This window comes from Carcharodon carcharias, chromosome 5, assembly GCF_017639515.1.
Source record: "Carcharodon carcharias isolate sCarCar2 chromosome 5, sCarCar2.pri, whole genome shotgun sequence".
NCBI lineage: Eukaryota > Metazoa > Chordata > Chondrichthyes > Lamniformes > Lamnidae > Carcharodon > Carcharodon carcharias.
The window spans coordinates 85,669,024-85,690,901 of NC_054471.1; the positions used below are offsets into that span (position 1 = coordinate 85,669,024).

General features: G+C 42.6%; 1 long non-coding RNA gene across 2 annotated transcripts in view; it reads right to left on the reverse strand.

Moving 5' to 3' along the window:
* Positions 1-2,145: 2,145 nt before the first annotated feature.
* Positions 2,146-21,878, reverse strand: part of LOC121277909 — a 105,581-nt gene continuing 85,848 nt past the window's right edge. The window contains exons 4-5 of one of the 2 annotated variants that reach the window (XR_005943004.1): positions 7,575-7,729; positions 2,146-2,195 (exon numbers count right to left, since the gene is read on the reverse strand). This is a non-coding gene — a long non-coding RNA (uncharacterized LOC121277909). Of the gene's footprint in view, positions 2,196-6,383; positions 7,730-21,878 lie in introns of those variants that run through there. The other variant, XR_005943003.1, reaches the window with a different exon arrangement.

Below are 21,878 nucleotides of genomic sequence, written 5' to 3' on the forward strand. Positions count from 1 at the left end.
GTGCTGAGTGCACACTGCAATTATGTAAATTAGCAGGCAGCACAAAATATGCATATTACCTGTGTCTAAAGTAACAGGCATGGGTTCATTGTCTTCCTCACCCCTCCTCTTCCAGGGGGCTATCCAATTTAGCCCCTCAAATAATTATCACTGAATTTTTTTTTGCATTAATTTTATGAGATATGGGCTTTGCTGGTTGGGCCAGCATTCAGCATTTACTGCCCATCCTTAGTTGCCCTTGAGAAGGTGTTGGTGAGCTGCCTTCTTAAACCACTTCAGTCCATGAGATGTAGGTACACCCACAGTGCTGATAGGGAGGGAGTTCCAGGATTTTGACCCAGCGACAGTGAAGGAACTGCAATATATTTCCAAGTCAGAATGGTAAGTGACTTGGAGAGGAACTTCCAGGTGGTGGTGTTCCCATCTATCTGCTTCCCTTGTCCTTCTAGATAATAGTGGTTGTGGGTTTGGAAGGTGCTGTCGAAGCAGCCTTAGTGACTTTCTGCAGTGCATCTTGTAAATGGTACACACTGCTGCTCGTGTGGTGGAGGGAGTGAATGTTTGTGGATGGTGTACCAATCAAGTGAGCTGCTTTGTCCTGGATGGTTCTTGAGTGTTGTGGGAGCTGCACTCATCCAGGGAAATGGGGAGTATTCCCTCACTCCTGACTTGTGCCTTGTAGATGGTGGACAGGCTTTGGGGAGTCAGGAGGTGAGTTACTCACGGCAGAATTCCCAGCCTTTGACCTGCTCTTGTAGCCACAGCATTTAAATGGCTAGTTCAGTTTCTGGTCAATGGTAACCCCCAGGATGTTGATAGTGGGGGATTCAGCAATGGTAATGCCATTGAACGTCAAGGGGCAATGGTGAGATTCTATCTTGATGGAGATGGTCTTTGCCTGGCACTTGTGTGGCATGAATGTTACTTGCCACTTGTCAGCTTAAGCTGCATATTGTCCAGGTCTTGCTGCAAATGGGCATGGACTGCTTCAGTATGAGGAGTCGCGAATGGTGCTGAAAATTGTGCAATCATCAGCGAACATCCCCACTTCTGACCTTATGATGGAAGGAAGGTCTTTGATGAAGCAGCTGAAGATAGTTGGGCCTAGGACACTACCCTGGAGGAACTCCTGATGTCCCGGAACTAAGATGATTGACCTCCAACAACCACAACATCTTCCTTTGTGCTAGGTATGACTCCAACCAGCAGAAAGTTTTCCTCCGATTCCCATAGACTCCAGGGCTCCTTGATGCCACACTCAGTCTAAAGTTGTCTTGATGTCACTCTCACCTCACATTGGGAGTTCAGTTCTTTTGTCCATGTTTGAACCAAGGCTGCATTGAGGTCAGGAGCTGGGTGCCCCTGGTGGAACCCAAACTGGGCATCAGTGAGCAGTGAGCACTTGCTAAGCTAATGCTGCTTGGAGGCACTGTTGTTGACCCCTTCCATCACTAAGATGGTGCATTTTGGCCCTTCTTTCTTTATGTTCTTTCAGAAGATTCTAGCTATGAAGAGTAGATTTCAGGGCCTTGAAATTCCATGGAAACTCTCCTGATGAAAGTCCAGCAGGAGACTGGAAAGCCCCCAGGGAAAAGCCAGAATGGGGCCTAACCTGATAACATTGCTTTTCTGCTATTTATTCAGGCATTCTGCAGGTCTCCTACAGGATCATGGAAGCAGTGGGAGTGCTGTCATATAAGATCTTATACTGAGAACACATTGGATCTTATGAGTTACCTGCCAGGCGTGGGAAATCCCAAACTGGACAAAGAAACGATTGCCATCTTAGATTTTGGCACACAGCAGTTGCTATTTCATCTTGAGCTGCCTGTTTTTCTCATGGCCTCTGAGAATCTTCTGATTTAACAGAAAAATCTTGCTCTTGGGATGGGGATGACTTAGGCAATGCTACATTTTTTATCTGTCTCTAATTAGCCTAAAGAGCTATCTACCCAACTTCTTCCCTCACGATTGTTGTATAACGAGTAGGTTACTAAGCCACACAATGGGAACCTGACATAAACCATGAGACCAGAGTTACATGTAGGTTAGACTACGGTAGGGTTGCTGCTTTCCTACCCTGAAGGACTAGTAAACAGTTGGGTGACAATCCAGCAGCTTTCATGATCATTTCCATATGGTATTACCAGATTTATTGAACTGGGAGAGAAGATCAGGAAGCAGAATCAGTCTGGCTGTAGATGAAGAATAAGAAGAGTCAAAAAACACTGATCGGAGTACATTATAGGCCCTAACAGTAGATATATTGTGCAGTACATTAAACAAAAATGTTAACAAAGGCAAAGTAATAATCATGGGGGGACTTTAATCTTCATATAGACTAGACAAATCAAATTAGCAGAGGTAGCCTGGAAGATGAATTTGTACAATACTTCCATTACAGTTTCTTAGAATACATTGTGGAACCAACTAGGGTTAAAATTATTTTAGATTGTGCAGGGTTAATTAGTAACCTCATTGTTAAAAATCCACTGATGGAAAAGTGATCTTAATACAATTGAATTCCATATTAAATGTGAGAGTGACATTCTCAAGTCCAAAACAAGAATCACAAAATTAAACAAAGCCAACTATATAGGTATGAGGGAGAGCTGACTAAGCATGATTGGGTAAATGACTAAAAGATAAGGCAGTAAATAAACAGTTCAAAATGTTCAACAAAAATATATTCCATTAAAAAACAAAAAAACAAGAAAGATCCATTTGTGGCTTCCTAGGGAAGTTAGGGATTGTTTTAAATTATATAACTCTTCTTTTAATGTTGCCAAGAATAGTAATATGCCTAAGGATTGGGAGCACTTCAGAAACCATCAAAGGGTGACCAAGTTGATAAAAAGGGGAAAAATAGAATGAGTGTAAACTAGCCAGTGATGTAAAAAGAGATTACAAGAACATTTACAAATATATAAAAAGGAGTAGCTAGAGTAAATGTTAGTCCCTAGGGACAGTGATAGGAGAAATCAGAAACACTGAAAAAATATTGAATTTGTTTCGATAACCTTTGACTCAAAAGCAGAACCAGTAAGGAAAATGTGTGATGACTTTAAAATGTTTGGGGAGTCTGTAATTGTTTAAAAGAAGAGAGAATCTGACAAAGGACTTCTCAGACTTTGTATCACTTGTAAAGGGATCAATTAAAATTTTTGACTGCCAACCCTTGACCTGGAAGCATTGCCAACAGGAAGTTAAAACATGGAGGTCGCATGGCAGAGAGGCAAACAGTAAAGGAAAGAGCAGGCAGTCAGAAGCAGAGTCAGAAAGCTGGATTCCCAAGCAGTCAAGCACATTTAGAACTGCTGCCTATTTTTTTCACTTCCGAGTGATTGAATTCCCAGAATTGGCTCTACCATGCAAAGATAAAGGTAATTCTTGGACATCCACACCACCATGACTGAAGGGAGTTGAGGTGGTTCTAGAAAGAAATGTGCCATTGTATGGAAGATTGTACAGGCAAAATCCAGTCTACCTGGAGGCTGCTGCCACTGGAGACTCAGCTAAGTCTTTGAAGGAAAAGATCTCGAATTCTGTCCAAGGAAGGTCTGAGCCTGTGTGGCTGAAATTGATGCCATACTGGTAGTGTGGATGGCTAATAAGATCAGTGAGATGTACCTTTGTTGTTTTTGCTATTCCATGTGTAAATTACAGTTTATACTAACTGTGATTTACCTTTTAATTTATGTAATTCTGATGTGTGTTCTTCACTAGATTGAAAGTCAAATTCCTTAAAAGTGAAATATTGTTCAGTAATTTCTTTATTTGGGGGTCATTCAGTAAATTTGGTTGACAATTCCCCATTGGGATTGTAACACTGTCTTCCCAGTAGAAGACGCAAATTACATGCCAGAAATAGAGGATAACCAAGGGGCTAACAAGACTGAGGAATAGAAGGTAATTGATATCAGCAGAGGAACGTATTGGAGAAACTTACGGGCTAAAAGCCAACAAATCGCCAGACCTGATGGTCTACATCCTAGGGTGCTAAAAGAGGTGGCTGCAGAGGGAGTGGATGCACTGGTTATGATTTTCCAAACTTCCCTAGACTCTAGAATGGTTCCAGTGAATTAGAAATTAGCAAATGTAACGCTACTACCCAAGAAGAAGGGAGACACAAAATGGGGAACTACAAGCCAGTTAGCCTGACACCAGTTCATTGGGAAAATGCTGGAATCTATTATGAAGGAGGTTTTAACAGTGCACTTAGAACATAAGAACTAGGAGCAGAAGTGAGCAATTCAACTCCTTGAGCCTGCCCCACCGTTCAATATGATCATGGCTGATCTAATTTCAGCCTCAACTCCAATTTCACGCCCTCTCCCCATAACCTTTCAACCCGTTACTAATTAAAAATGTCTATCTCCTCCTTAAATCTATTCAGCGTCCTGGCATCCACTGCACTCTGAGGTAGTGAATTCCAGATTCACAGCCCTTTGAGAAAAGTAATTCCTCCTCATCTCTGATTTAAATCTACCACCCCTTAGCCTAAAACTATGGCCTCTCATTCTAGAATGCCCCACAAGGGGAAACATCCGCTCCACGTCTACTTTGTCTATCCCCTTTAACATCCTATATACCTCAATTAGATCTCCTCTCATCCTTCTAAACTCTAGCGAGTGTAGCCCTAAACTGCTCAATCTCTCCTCGTAAGACAAGCCATGCATCTCTGGAATCAAATCTAGTGAACCTTCTCTGAACCACCTCCAATGCAACTACATCCTTCCTCAAGGGACCAAAACTATGCACAGTACTCCGGGTGCGGTCTCATCAATGCTTTGCACAGTTTCAACAACATTTCTCTATTTTTATATTCTATTCCTTTAGCAATAAATGCCAAAATTACATTTGCCTTCCTTATTACCTGCTTATTACTAGCTTTCAGCGATTCATGCAGAAGGACACCCAGATCCCTCTGCACTTAAGCATTATGAAGGTTCTCTCCATTTAAATAATAAGTCGCCTTTTTATTCTTCCGACCAAAATGGATAACCTCACACTTATCCACGTTAAACTCCATCTGCCAAATTTTGGCCCATTCACCTAACCTGTCCATATTCATTTGTAAATTTCGTATTTCTTCATTGCAACTTACTTTCCCACTTATTTTGGTGTCATCTGCAAATTTAGCTATAGTGCCTTCTATCCCTGAATCCAAGTCATCCAAGACTTAGAAAATCATAGTATGATCAGACAGAGTTAACGCGCTTTTATGAAAGAGAAATTATTTTTGGCACATTTATTAGAGTTTTTTGAGAATGTAACTAATAGAGAAGACAAAAGGGATATCGACAGGATGCTTCCTCTTGTGGGAGAGGCTAGAATCATGGAACACAGTTTAAATATAAGGGGGTCTGCCAATTAAGATGGGAGAATTTTTTTCTCTGAGGGTCCTGAGTCTTTGGAACTCTCTTCCTTAGTGAATATTTTTAAAGCAGAGGTAGGTTGATTCCCTTGTTAGTCAACAATCTGTTATCGGGATGGGCAGGAATGTGAGGTTGAGGTTACAATCAGAGCAGCCACGATCTTACTGAATGGCGGAGTAGGCTTGAGGGGCCAAATGGGCTACTCCTGCTCCTAATTTGTATGTTTATCTGTATGTGGTACATTTAGATTTCCTCTAGGTATTCAGTAAGATGCCACACAAAAGGGTAATACATAAGATAAGGGCTCATTGAGTTGGAGGTAACCTATTATCACAGATAGAGGATTGCTTATTAGACAGGAAACAGCGTGTAAGGTTAAATGGAATATTTTCAAGTTGGCAAGCTATAACTAGTGAAGTGCCACAATAATCAGTGCTGAGGCCTGATCTATTTACAACCTCTATTAATGAATTAGACTAAGAGACCAAGAGTAATGTATTCAAGTTTGCTGACAATACAATATATAGGTGGGAATGTGAGCTATGACAACAGGGAGAAGCTGCAAAGTGACCAAGACAGGTTAAGTGAGTGGGCAACAAGATGGCAGATGGAGTACAATGTAGGGAAGTGTGAGGTTATTCAAAATTAAATAATATAAAGGCAAAATATTGCAGTTGCTGAAAAAACTCAGCAGGCCTGGCAGCATCTGTGGAGAGAGAAACAGAGTTAACGTTTCAAGTCCAATATGATTCTTCAGAGTTGAAGAATGGTAAAAATATGGTTATTCACTTTGGCCATAAGAATAGAAAAGCAGAACATTTTTTAAAAAAAGGTGTGAAACTTGTAATAGTTGAGGCTCAGAGACTTGGGTGTGTTTGTAAAAGGAAAGCAGAAAGTTAGCATGCAGGTGCAGCAAGTGATTAGGAAAGCAAATGGCATGTTGGCCTTTATTACAGGGGGTTTGGAATACAAGAATATAGAAGTCTTACTGCAGTTGTACAGGGTTTTGGTGAGACCACACCTGGAATACAGTTTTGATCTCCACATTTAAGGAATGATATACTTGCCTTGAGGTGGTACAGTGAGGGTTCAGTCAGTTAGTAACTGGGGTGAGAGGGTTGTCCTAGGATGAGATGCTGAGTAAATTGGGCTTATATTCTCTGGAGTTTAGACGAATGAGAGGTGATCTCATTGAAACATGAAAGATTCTGAAGGGGCTTTATAGTGTAAACATAGAGAGGTTGTTTCCCATGGTCAGGGAATCTAGAACAAGGGGCACAGTCTCAGGATCATAGGCTGACTGCTTAGGATTGAGATGCGGAGAAATTTCTTTACTCAAAAGCTCAAAACTTTGAAATTCTCTACCCCAGAGGGTTGTGGATGCTCCATCGTTGAATACATTTAAAGCCGGAATAGACAGATTTTTGGTCTCTTGAGAGAATTGGGGATATTGGGAGCAGGTGGGAAAGTGGAGTTGAGGCAGATTATCAGCCATATCATAATGTTCTTTCTGCTCCGATTTCTTACCTTTCTTAGTCCAGTACCAGGCCCTTCTACACTAGACCAGTGCCAAAATCACTGTGGTACCAGGGCCCTCTACACTAGTCCAGTACCATAATCACAACAGTACCAGACCCTTCTACACTAGACCAGTACCGTAATCAATTTGGTACCAGACCCCTCTATACAACAGCAGCTTTTTGGTATAAACCTCAAAAATTCAGCAATTTGTTAGCTCTGAACACAGTTTGCATTCTGGACCAACTTCAGCTACACATCCAAAAATAAAACAACTCCAGATGACTTTTATCTCAGAGAATGTTGGAAAGTTAGTAATACAGCCTTCCCCATAGCCCCAGAGTCTCAACTACTGAGATAACACACTTTAAATAAATTAGGCACAGAAAGCAATTGTTACACAAAACATTAGGTAACTTTATTTATAGTTAAATCTTAAGGGCAAGTACTCCAAATATTTCTGCACCATTGGCTCATTCCCTTGAAAAGAAACGTTAAAATGGCAATCAACAGCATGAAAACACATTGTGACATAAAACATTTCACACCATCATTACAACTCTCACTGAATTCAGCTAGACAGAAAGCTCAATTTGAAATCTGGTTCTAATGGTTAACAGTCCAGCTGTTATCTCCAAGCAGCATGGTCAGACCAAGAGACGGGACAGTTCTCCGTACCTCCTCCTTCTGTGAGTAAGATTCATCCATCAAGGAAACAATCGCTGAGTACTCAGTACTGCAGCCCGAGAAACTGTAGTGATAGCCTTTCCATTTACAACACCCTTCAAATTGTCATCTTGATATTGTTTGGATGTTTTGTGGAATGTTCTGTTCTAAAACAGTAAAAATACACACACAGATTTAATAAAATGGAGACCCTTAATATCCTGGTTCAATATTTAACTCCTATTAGCCTTCAGTGCAACCTTCTTGATGAGTTCAAATTTACCTAGAATTCCTCAAAACAGCATTGTTTGGCTGCACATTAGAGTTGATAAATATGGGCAAAAGTAATAGTCATCCCCACCCCAAATGGCCCCCAGTGCCAACTCCTGAATCTCCACCACAGCTAAGATTTTGCCAAGATGCAGTCGAATGCTAGATGTAAAATATTCTCATTAACATACTCTGGCAAACTGCCAGTGTGACTCACTACTACCTTCTTAAGGGCAATTAGGGATGGGCAAAAAATATTGGCCTTGCCAGCGATGTTCACATTTCATGAATATATTTTAAAAATGCCTTAAGGGCCTTCCATAGATTGCAGTTTCTTATTCTACAAATAAATGTGCAAGAAACTATGGCAACTGGCTGACTGTCCTCAAACAGAGCACTTTCTGGGTCCACACTGGATCCCACAGGCCACTGACCACCAAGATGTCAGCGGGCACCACTGACTTGTCCTGGTCCTTCAAGAGCTGTAATCAGAGCTGCCAGTGAGGGGGTGATTCCAGCTCTCTCTTTTGTGGGCCATCCAGTTCTGGAAAAACAATGCTGACATTGTGGGAAATGCAGGTGCGATCAGACACTGCATGAATGGATGATGACAAATGCTTCGAACAATGGAAAGATGCCAAATGTGCCTTTGAAGGGTTATAATGGAGCTGAGGTTCTAAAGGTAGATTAAGTTGTACATGAGGTAGGAGGGTACGTGTGTTTGCTTACATTGGCACACAGTATAATGGTATTTAAACTATGGATCAGAGAGTTAGAAATGGGATGGTACACACTTGAGATAAAGTAGGCTGGTCTGGGGCAATAGGCGCATAATTTATTTTAACCTGCCTCGAATAGTGCGGTAATTCATTGCCTAGGATAGCTGTCTCAGATGTTATGGAGGCAGCGCTGCTGCTGCCAGCTCTCTTCACTGAGTTGTAGCTAATGATAGAAGGAGGCCACTCAGCCCATCATGCCTGTGTCTGCTCTTTGAAAGAGCTATCCAAGATGCTTCCTTTTTATGTAGCGATCCAAATCCCTTTTGGGGATTATTGAATCTGCTCTCACCACCTTTTCAGGCAGTGTATTCCAGATCATAAGTGCTCACTCAGTAAAAAAAATAATCATCTCCCCCCCGAGCTTTTTTGCCAATGATCAGAAACCTCTGTACCCAGTGCTCGAAGTATCGGTAACCAGTTTCTCCTCATTTACTCTTATTAAAATCTCCTCATAATTCTGAACACCTCTATTACATCTTCTGTTAACCTTTTCTGTTCTAAGGAAAATGATCCAAACTGCTGTAGTCTCTCCAGATAACAGTAAGGTGCTTTATAAATTAAAACTAGTAACCATTTGAGTACACTTGGAATGAAAGTTATCTTTAGCAGCAACAGATCCATTGATAGAGAAAGTATTTAAAGCAGTATGTTTGGAATTAGCACTAAGGGATACCTGTGTGTCAAGGAGAGAAATACTCTGGAAGTAACTAAGATAAAATGATGTTCAGTTGACTGCAAGAAGGCTGCATTTCCAAGCCAATGAGAGTAAACAACCTTCTCCCAGCTTTTCCAATTGTCACAACTGAGAGTGTAGGATGTTTACAGTGACTGTAACTTGGGTTTCTGAAGGTGGTAATGGACACAGCAATGAGCATGAATTCAGGAGTACATCCAGATCAACTCAACCTGAAAGCAATATTTCAGAGCAGATATGGAAACTAAAACAATATTGACTTTATAGCCATAGTTTTATTGCACATCTTATGAACAATAAACCGTGTTAATGATTCAGTTATTCACCTCAGACTTCTACAGTTAACTATTTCAAGACATGTTCCCACCCCAGCCCCCAAGATCTTCACTTCTACCCTCCCCACCACTGTCTGATAATGGCTATTGAGCATTTCTACATCGAGTCACTGTTCAGAATGGAGATGATAGGGAATACCCTGTCAATCACACCTGGAGACCTCACTGCTCAAAGTGACTGGGATTGATTTTACTCACATATTCTATACTATCCTCCCATTCATTGAATTTATTGGAGAAATAATCCTGTTTTTAAGTGGGAGACAATGGCCCAGATTTCCCTCCAGGGTCAGGTGTGCACAGACAGGAGTATTCCTGGCTCCACAAACCCAATCTCTAAAAAATAATGCCCAAATTTCCAATTTTCAGTCAGGGGGTCAGGCTAGAATAGGAGTCGAGGTAGACAACCCTGGAAGTAGTGAGGGGTCAGAGGTGGGCCCAACATGGGTTGAGCACCATAGACACAGATAAAAAGCTTCGGAAAGGCCCATTTGAGAGGTTGGTCGTCAATGTTGAAGTCCCTGTGCCTCGGAGGAGTCGTCAATGTCTTGTCAGGTGAGTGTCCAAGCTGTAAAAGTTGTCCAACTGTTTGCTTACCCTGGAACGGATGAACCATCATGGGGCTTTCCCTCTGGGAGAACTGTCATTGTTGCTGCCTAATCAAACTCTACTGAACCACTGAAAAAATGGAGTGGATTCACAAGACACAGCCATGGAGATGGCATTGCCCTGCCACCACTACCTGGCACAAATAAGCAACTTCCAAGACTCTGTGGGCAGATGAATGATGAGCAGAGCCATGATCATTTTCACACTCACTTGCCCTCTGGCCACCCATCTATCGGATGTGACCACACTGTTGACCCTTGACCAGCTACCTCACGGCTGCACACTGTCACCATATAACAGTGTGACAGAGGAGGAAACCAGTAGGGCTGTCAGTGGTCATGGAGCACAGCATGTTACCTTGGAGTCACAGCCACAACATACATTGCACCAAGCATTTGTGTAGAGCCAGTTTCTCTACCACACCGTTAACAGGAATCATTGATGAGATGGTGAAAATGGTTAGTGCATGTAAGCACACAGAATCATTACAGTGTAGGAGGCCATTCAGCCCATCAAGTCTGCAATGGCTTTCTGAAAGAGCATCCCCCCTAGTCTCACTCCCCTGCTTTATCCCTGTAACCTTTCTCATTCTCCCTTTTCAGGTAGCAATCCAATTTCCCTTTGAATTCCTCAATCAAATCTGCCTCCTCCACCCTTTCAGGAAGTTTGTTCCAGACTCCAACCACCCTCTGGGTGAAAAGTTTTTCCTCACATCACATTTACTCCTTTTGCCAATTATTTCGAATCTGTGCCCTCTAGTTCTTGATGTTCTCTTGAAGGGAACAGTCCCTCACTATTTACCATGTCCATACCCCTCAGGATCTTGAATAACTCTATCAAGGCTCCCCTCAGCCCTCCTTACTCTTGTACTCAATGCCCCTATTAATAAAGCCTAAGATACCATATGCTTCATTAACTGCTCTCTCAACACGCCCTGCCATCTTCAATGACTTATGTACGTATACACTGAGGTCCCTCTGTTCCTGCATCTCCTTTTGAGTTTCTCCCTTTATTTTATACTGTCTCTCCACATTTTTCTTGCCAGAATGAATCACCTCACACTTCTCTGCATTAAACTTCATCTGCCACTTCAACACAAAAACAAAAACAGAATTACCTGGAAAAACTCAGCAGGTCTGGCAGCATCGACGGAGAAGAAAAGAGTTGACGTTTCGAGTCCTCATGACCCTTCGACAGAACTTGCGTTCGAGTCCAAGAAAGAGTTGAAATATAAGCTGGTTTAAGGTGTGTGTGTAGGGGGCGGAGAGATAGAGAGACAGAGAGGTGGAGGGGGGGGTGTGGTTCTATCAAGCAGTGATAGAAGCAGATCATCAAAAGATGTCAACGACAATAGTACAATAGAACACATAGGTGTTAAGGTTGGTGATATTATCTAAACGAATGTGCTAATTAAGAATGGATGGTAGGGCACTCAAGGTATAGCTCTAGTAGGGTTTTTTTTTAATATATAATGGAAATAGGTGGGAAAAGGAAAATCTTTATAATTTATTGGAAAAAAAAAGGGGGAAGGGGGAAACAGAAAGGGGGTGGGGATGGGGGAGGGAGCTTATGACCTAAAGTTGTTGAATTCAATATTCATCTGCCACTTGTCTGCCCAATCCACCAACATGTCCATGTCCCTTTGAAGTTCAAGAATATCCCCATCACAGTTGACAACATTTCTAATCTTTGTATCATCTGCAAATTTTGAAATCGTGCCCTGCACACCACAGTCTAGATCATTAATATATGAGGAAGAGCAAGGGCCCCAACACTGACCCCTGGGGAAATCCACTACAAACCTTCCTCCAATCTGAAAAACATCCATTAACCACTACTCTTTGTTTCCTACCACTCAGCCAATTTCTTATCCAAGTGCCTACTTTCCCTTTTATTCCATGAGCTAGAATTTTGCTCACAAGTCTGCTGTGTGGCGCTGTATCAAATGCCTTTTGAAAATCCATATACATCATATCAACGGTGTTTCCTTTATCAAACTTCTCTGTTACCTCAAAAAACTCAAGCAAGTAAGTTGAACATGATTTTCCCTTAGTGAATCTGTGCTGGCTTTCCTTAATTATCCTGCACTTTCTAAGTGACTATTGATTTTGTCCCAAGCCATAGTTTTCAGAAGTTTCCCTACCACTGAGGTCAAACTGACTGGTCTTGTAGTTACCGGCTTTAACCTTGCACCCATTTTTGAACAGGGGTGTAACATTCGCAGTCCTCCAGTCCTCTGGCACCTCCCCTGTGTCTAAGGAAGACTAGAAGATTATCATGAGTGCCTGTGCAATTTCCACTCTCACTTCCCTCAGTACGCTTGGATGCAACTCATCCGGTCCTGGTACCTTATCTATTTTAAGTAAAGACAGCCTTTCTAACACCACCTCCTTCTCAATTGCAAATTCTCCGAGTAAACCAGTTAGGTCCTCTCTCACCTCGGCCTGGGTAGCATCTTCTTCCTTTTTAAAGACAGATCCAAAGTTCTCGTTCAACACCTCCACTACTTCTCCAGCCTCCACATGCAAGTCCCCTTTTTTTCTTATCCCTAATCGGCCCTACTCTTTCTTTACCACCCTTTGATTAGTTACGTGCTTATAGAAGACATTGGGATTTCCTTTTATGTTCATTGCCAGTCTCTTTTCATGGCCTCTCCTTGCTTTTCTTATTAGTTTCTTCACTTCCCCTCTGATCCTTCTATATTCAGCCTGATTCCCCATTGTATTTTCTACCTGACATCTGTTGTACACATACTTCTTCCTTTTTAGCTTTACCTCTACCTCTCTCAAATCTAGAGCACCCTGGATGACATGGGTCCAACCTTTCCCCTTCAAGTGAATATACCTTGATATTGCCTGCAATACTTTTTCTTTGAAGGTAGCCCATTGTTCAGCCACTGTCTTTTCTGCCAACATTTGATTCCAACTCACTCAACTCAGATGCATTCTCATCCCATCGAAGTTGGCTTTCCCCCAATTAATTATCCCTGCACTGGACTGTTTCTTGTCCTTTTCCATGGCCAACCTAAACCTAATGATACAACAGTTACTGTCCTCTAATTACTCTTCCACTGATATTTGATCCACTTGGGCCAACTCATTCCCAGGAACCAGATCCAACAGTTCCTGCCCTCTTGTTGGACCGGAAACATACTTCTGCAGAGAATTATCTTGAACACATTCCAGGAACACTTGCCCCTCTTGTCCCTTTGCACTATTCCTATCCCAGTCTATATTTGGATATATGAAGTCCCCCATTATAATTACTCTGTAATTCCACACCTTTCTGTAATTTCTTTGCAGATTTGTTTCTCCACATCCCTTCCACTGGTTGGTGGTCTATATACTATACCAATCAATGTTATTGCACCTTTCTCATTCCTTACCTCTAGCCAGAGAGGTTCTTTCCTTCGCCCCTCTGGAATATCCTCTCTCTCCAAAACAGTAATGTCATCTTTAATCAATGTTGCCACTCCCCGCCCCTCTTCTCTTCCTTTCCTGTCTTTCCTAAACAGCTTGTACCCAGGAATATTTAATGCCCAGCCCTTCCCTTCTTTGAGCCAGGTCTCTGTTATAGCAATAATATCATAATTCCATTTGTTAACCTGTGCCTGTAGTCCACCAGTCTTATTAACCACACTCCTTGCATTCACAGACATGCACATTAAACCTAATTTATGCTTTTTTACTTTTCCCCCTTACTCTGATCCCATCTAATGACTTACTATTTCCTTCTCTAATTCTATCAAACTGTCCAAGAATTCTATTTACCTTGATACCATTCTCTGATATATCCTCCTTATCGGCTAATAGTTCTCTACTTGCCACTGCCAGTTCCTCTCCTCTCCACTGAATTTCCCCTCAGGTTCCCACCACCTCTGCCAATCTAGTTTAATCCCTTCCCAATAGCACTAGCAAACCTCCACGTGAGAACATTAGTTCCAGTCCTGTGAGGTGTAACCCGTCCTTCTTGTATAAGTCCCATCCACCCCAGAGCCGATCTCAATGCCTCAGAAATCTAAAGTCCTCCCTCCTACTGCATTTCTCCAGCCACGTGTTGAACTGCTCCATCTTCCTATTCTTATGCATACTAACATGTGGCACTGGCAGTAATCCTAAGATTACTGCTCTTGTGGTCCGGCTTTTTAATTCCCTTCCCAACTCCCTAAAATCTGCTTTCAGGACCTCATCCCTTTTCCTACCTATGTCATTGGTCCCATTGTAGACCACGACCTCCGGCTTTTCACCCTCCTCCAAAAGAATGTCCTGCAGCCATTCTGTGACATCCTTGACCCTGGCACCAGGGAGGCAAAATACCATCCTGGAGTCACATCTACAGCCGCAAGAACACCTGTTTGCTCCCCTAACTATGGAATCCCCTATCACTATAGCGCTTCTACTCTTCCTCTTCCCCTCTTCCGCAACTGAGCTACTTATGGTGCCACAAATCTGGCTCTTGCTTACAGTCCACTGAGGAACCATCTCGCCCACCAGTATCAAAAATGGAAAAATGGCTGGAGAGCAAGACAGCCTTGGGGGATTCCTGCACTACCTCACTGTGTCTCTTAGATACTCTGCTGGTCACACATTCCTTCTTTGTCTGTGCTCTTCTTAGCTGTGGTGTGACATAATCCCTAGACTTGTGGATGCACCACAGTGACTCCAGCCGCCGCTCAAGTTCAGCAACTCGGAGCTCACGTTTCTGCAGCTGGTGACACTTCCTGCAGATGAAGTCATCAAGGGCATTTTGTGCCTGCATGACTTCCCACACAGAATCACAGAATGACAGAATCACGCAGTGCAAAAGGGGCCCTTCGGCCTGAGTCTGCACCGACACGTGAGAAATACCTGACCTACCTACCCAATCCCACTTACCAACACTTGGCCCATAGCCTTGAATGTTATGATGTGCCAAGTGCTCATCCAGGTACTTTTTAAAGGATGTGAGGCAACCCGCCTCCACCATCCTCCCAGGCAGTGCATTCCAGACCGTCACTACTCTCTGGGTAAAAAAGTTTTCCCTTACATTCCCCCTAAACCTCCTGCCCCTCCCCTTGAACTTATGTCCCCTCGTGACTGACCCTTCAAATAAGGGGAACAGTTGCTCCCTATCCACCCTGTCCATGCCCTTCATAATCTTGTACACCTCAATCAGGTCTTCTCTGCTCCAATGAAAACAACCCAAGTCTATCCAACCTTTCTTCATAACTTAAATGTTTCATCCCAGGCAACATCCTGGTGAATCTCCTCTGAACCTCCTCCAGTGCAATCACATCCTTCCTATAATGTGGCGACCAGAACTGCGCACAGTACTCCAGCTGTGGCCTCACCAAGGTTCTATACAACTTCAACATGACCTCCCTACTTTTGTAATCTATGCCTCGATTGATAAAGGCAAGTGTCCCATTTGCCTTTTTCACCACCCCATTAACATGCTCCTCTGCCTTCAGAGCTCAAGGTCCCTTTGTTCCTCAGGGCTTCCTAGTGTCATGCCATTCATTGAATGCTTCCTTGTCAAATTACTCATTCCAAAGTGTATCACCTCACACTTTTCAGGGTTAAATTCCATCTCCCACTTATCTGCCCATTTGACCATCCAGTCTATATCTTCCTGTAGCCCAAGACACTCAACCTCACTGTTAACCACCCGGCCAATCGTTGTGTCATCCGCAAACTTACTAATCCTACCCCCCACATAGTCATCTATGTCGTTCATATAAATGACAAATAATAGGGGACCGAGCACAGATCCCTGTGGTACGCCACTGGATACTGGTTTCCAGTCATTAAAGCATCCTTCTGTCATCACCCTCTGTCTCCTACAACTAAGCCAATTTTGAATCCACCTTATCAAATTACCCTGTATCCCTTGTGCATTTGCCTTCTTTATAAGTCTCCCATGTGGGACCTTGTCAAAGGCTTTGCTGAAATCCATATAAACTACATCAACTGCACTACCCTCATCTACACACCTGGTTACCTCCTCAAAAAATTCAATCAAATTTCTTAGGCATGACCTCCCTCTGACAAAGCCATGCTGATTATCCCTGATCAAACCTTGCCTCTCCAAGTGGAGATAGATTCTCTCCTTCAGAATTTTTCCCATAGTTTCTCTACTACTGATGTGAGACTCACTGGACTGTAGTTGCCTGGCTTATCTCTTCAATCCTCCTTTAATAGCGGAACCACATAAGCTGTTCTCCAGTCCTCTGACACCTCCCCCGTGGCCAGAGAGGATTTCAAAATTTGGGTCAGAGTCCCTGCAATCTCTTCCCTTGCCTCCCTCAGCAGTCTGGGACACAAATCATCCGGACTTGGAGATTGTCCACTTTTAAGCCTGCCAACACCTTGTCACTCCCTATATCAATTTGCTTAAGAACCTCGCAGTCTCTCTCCCTGAGTTCAATACCTTCATCCTTATTCTCTTGGGTGAAGACGGATGTGAAGTATTCATTCAACACTCTACCCATGTCCTCTGGCTCCACCCATAGATTGCCCCCTTGGTCCATAATGGACCCTACTCTTCCCATTGATATACTTACAGAATATCTTAGGATTTTCCCTACTTTTACCAACCATAGCTTTCTCATATCCCCTCTTTGCTCTCCTAATTGCTTTCTTAAGCTCCACCCTGCACTTTCTGTACTCCACTAATGTCTCTGCTGATTTGCTTCCCTTGTACCCGCTAAAAGCCTCTCTTTTCCTTCTCATCGTATCCTGAATATCTCTGATCATCCATGGTTCTCTGGGCTTGTTACTCCTTCCTATCACCCTAGAGGGAACATGTTGAGCCTGTACCCTCCCCATTTCCTTATTGAATGCCCCCCACTGCTCCTCTGTAGATTTCCCCACAAGCAGCTATTCCAAGTTCACTTTGGCCAGATCCTGCCTTATTTTATTAAAATCCACTGTCCCCCAATCTAAAGCATTTTTTTGCAAATTCTCTATTTCTTTGTCCATAATAAGCTTAAATTGTACCATGTTGCGATCGCTATCACACAGAATACACATTCCACATGGTCGAGGTACACTGAAATACCTTAAACTTTATATAAAGTGTTTACTACAGTCTGATATATAACTCACCCGTAACTCACCAATCATCTCCTCTCTGCCAAGTCCAGAAAGACCTATATTTACCAACCAATCAACTTACAGGACTCCTGCGATGTCACTTTTAGAATTTATCTGTAAACTCCCAGCTCTCTCCGAACTTCCACTGTGATGGCTACCTTCACAGCCACTGCAGGGCCTGGGGGTCGATGGATTGGGGCTCCAGTTGCTGCTGGACCATCTGTTGCCACCTCATGGCTCAGCCTCAGTTGCCTTCAACACTGGTTCTCCATCATATTGAGGTAAGATGCGCTGGGCCTTAACACCCCATCTGGTTTCCTGCCGCTCCTCCTCCTCCTTCCTGGTGTGTGAGCAGCAGCCCCTTCCTCCTGATCTTCTGCCCTCCCTCTGGCCTCCAGCGACTCAGGGTGACTGGCTTCTATGGTGTCTATGTGCGAGGGTGACTTGCCTATCCTCTATGTTCCTCCACATGAAGCGCTATGCGCCCTCTCCAGCACAAAGTTCTTCCTGGCACCTGGCTGCGTGAGTCAGTAGGGGCAACAATAATTGCCTTGTGAGACCAGAAGCCCCACCCTCCTACTCACTTGGGTTAAGGGGAGACAGTTGGAATTTGTTTAGTGCCAATTCTGGGGCTGTGAATAAATTTTAAGAATTTTCACAGGGATGCCCTCCCTCTCCAAATGCTATCCAAAGAAAACATTAAGTTCAGACCTTCTCTTACCAGTGTACTTCACACACTTCAGGTTTCACACTGCTAGGCTACCAAAATCTGACTAGAGTGGAGGCAGCTGATGATTTAAAATGCACATGCACGAAATGTGCCCTGCCCCTACAAAAATGGCAAGCGTTGGGTTCAGGGGAGGGGCTTACAATTTTTGGGCAGTTTTGCTATTTTTGTCACAGTAGAGAGGCTCCCTGTTGTGGCAAAAATCTGGGCCTATATTAGTTATGGTTTCACTCTTGAGGTCGGAGAAGCAACTCATTGGTGAACAGTTGTGTTAATATCCACTTTCAAAAGATAAAGAACTGCTGTCTTCTTCAGAAAAGACTTTATCCATTTAGAAGTTCACATACTGACTAGTGAGAGCTGTAAGGACCAGTACTGCAGCCTCATTTTTTACAATCTATATTAATAACTTCGACAAAGAGACAGAGAGTAATGTATCTGGGTTTGCTGGTGATATAAAGCTAGGTGGGAATGCAAGCTGTGGGGAGGACACAGAGTTTGCAAAGCGATATAGACAGTTTAAGGCAAGTGGGCAGCAAGATGGCAGATGGAGCATAACGGAGGAACGTGTGAAGTTATTTATTTTGGTTGTAAGAATTAAAAGCAGAATTGTTTTTAAAAGGTGAGAAAATTGTAAGTGTTGATGTTCAAAGAGAAATCAAAAACAAAAATATCTGGAAAAACTCAGCAGGTCTGGCAGCATCTGCGGAGAGGAGCACATTTAACGTTTCGAGTCCGAATGACCCTTCAACAGAACTCAGTGGTCATTTGGACTCGACATGTTAACTGTGCTCCTCTCCGCAGATGCTGTCAGACCTGCTGAGTTTTTCCAGGTACTTTTGTTTTTGTTTTGGATTTCTAGCATCCGCAGTTTTTTGCTTTTATCTTGATGTTCAAAGAGACTTGGGTGTGCTTATACAAGCAACACAAAGTTAGCAAGCAATTAGGAAGGCAAATGGCATGTTGGCCTTTATTACAAGGGGAATGAAGTATAGGAATAAAGAAGTCTTGTTACAATTGTACAGGGTTTTGGTGAGACCACATCTGGAATACTATGTGCAGTTTTGATAGCCATATTTAAGAAAGGATACACTTGCATTGGAGACAGTACAGAGCAGGTACACTAGATTGGTCCCTGGGATGAGGGGGTTGTCCTATGTTGAGAGGCTGAGTAAATTGGGTTTATGTTCTCTGGAGTTTAGAAGAATCAGAAGTGTCGCATTGAAACATTCAATATTCTGAAGGGGCTTGATAGGGTCGACACAGAGATTGTGAGGCAGAGTCTCAGGGGCTGATCATTTAGGACTGAAATAAGGAGAAATTACTATACTCAAAGGGTTGTGAATCTTTGGAATTCTCTACCCCAGAGGGTTGTAGATGCTCCATCGTTGAACATGTTCAGGGCTGGGATAGACAGATTTTTGGTCTCTCAGGAATTAAGAGATATTGTGAGTGAATGGGAAATGGAGTTTAAACCCAAGATCAGCCATGATTGTATTGAATGGTGGAGCAGGCTCAACAAGGTCTACTCCTCCTCCTATCTAATGTTATGTTCTTTTAATTCAATAGATTTCCTCTTGCATGGCTTTGGACTCCTTCCTATTAATCACAATGCAACTCAAATCCCTTCAGCTGGTTATTTGTAAAAGACATTGTGTAATCATTGTTCTTTTCCAGAAAGCCAAAAAATTGAAGGATAGGACTGGAGCCAATCTATATGTACTTTTATATTTATTTACAGAGTTACACATTATAAGCACACACCTAACTCAAGAACCAATTTCAGTCTATTTATAGAGGCTCAAGTAAATCTTCAATTAATGCCCACCACCCGCACACAATTAATCATCTAGATTCAGGGCAAACGTTTGTAACTTTTGCTTCCTTATAATCATGTAAGTCAACATTCAAAAAATGTAAATAATAATCCATATGAACAAAACCACTCATATCCAATTAAAATAAATATCACTGCAAGGTGCCTGGTTGGAAAACTAAATGTCAAAAAATGCATTTATATAGCACCTTTCATGACCTCAGCATTTCCTAAAATGCTTTAAAGCCAATTATGAACTCGGTAGTCATTGGAATATAGGAAATGCAGCAGCCAATTTGTGCACAGCAAGCTCCCACAAACAGCAATGGAATAATAGTCAGATCATTTATTTTTATTGATATTGGTTGAGGAATGAATATTGGATACAGGGATAGCTCCCCTGCTCTTCTTTGAAATAGTGCCTTGGGATCTTTCACATCCTGCTGGGAGAGGTTTAAAGTCTTATCCCTAAGTCAGCACCTCCAACACGGCAGCACTCTCAGTGCTGCACTGGAGCATCAGCCTGGCTTCTTATGCTCAAACCTCTGAAGGGGGACTTGAACTCACAACCTCTGCCTTAGAGATGAGAGCACAACCAACTGAGCCACAGTTGACACAAAAAAAATCTTTTGTGGTAGCATCACTGCAATGAAGTACAACCAATAATTGAAAACATAACCAAACTGAAGAATAAGTCCCCATTCTCGACACCTGTTTTGCAAAGTTTGCTGAATAAAAGCATTACAACACTTAGCTCCCTTTCAAAGCAAACCCTCAAATAGTCACAAGGCAGAGAACCTAAGAACAGGAGTAGGCAATTAAGCTTCTCAAGATCATAGCTGATCTGTTTCTCAACTCCATTTACCAGCCTTTGTTAGGTAAATTTATCACAGGATAGCTAAGAAAAATTGATGCAATTCTTGAATATTTCAATTGATCCAGTGTCTACAGCCTCTTACAGGAGTGAATTTCAGACTTTCATTTGTTTGCAGTCTTTGGAGATTTCCACTTGCAAATCCCATACAATTCATCTATACAAACACCAGCATTCACATGCTCAAACGCTCACGCACGCACAACATATGGCTAATTGATTCAGGGATGAACAACCACTGACCACACTCCCCTCACAAAAGGCAAACATTCAGTCAGAGAGGGTAGCTCTTCAAGCTGTTCAAAACTTCATTTTATAAAATTTGTCCAAGTACTGAGCTGGTGTTCTGACCAGAGATCTGGATTCTGGACTATATAACAACTCATTCACACTCCATTAAAGGCATTGACTATAGCTCAATGATAACACACTTACCTTTGATTCAGAAAATCTTGTGTTCCTCGAAAGACTGGAGTACAAAAATATAGGTTAACACTCAGTGCAGTGCTGAGTGAGTGCTGCATTGTCAACGATGCAGTGTTTGGGATGAGATGTTAAACTGAGGCTCTGTCAGCCTTCTCCGGTGGATGCAAAAGACCCCATAGCACCATTATTTTGAAGAGCAGTATATGAGTTACCCTGGTCAATATTTATCACTCAACCAACATTGTTGCGACAGGTTATTGGATCATTATCATTTTACTGCTTGTGGGAGCTTGCTATGCACAAACTAACCACCACATTTCCTACAACGGTAACTGCACTTCAAAAGAAATTTCATTGGCTGTAAAGCATTTTGGGTTGACCTGTGGTCATGAAAGGCACTATATAAATGCAAGTCTATCTTTCTATGGACATAGGTTTGATCCCTGATCAGTGCTGGATTAACTAATCTCAGGGGTTTTGGATTCCCACTGCTGATTGCAAAGTAGTGGCTGGTAAGGTGAAATCCGGTTGCTTGGATAGGAGCCCCACATTGAACAATCACAGTCCAAGAAAGGTCAGCCAACATGCTCAGGACAGGGGGAGGGTGAAGGGCAGGAAACAGAAATAAGTCACAACAGCACCCCCACTCCTGAAGTGAATGAATATTTCCCCTTTCCAATTTGCAGATGGTGACTTCTACTAGTATACAGCTC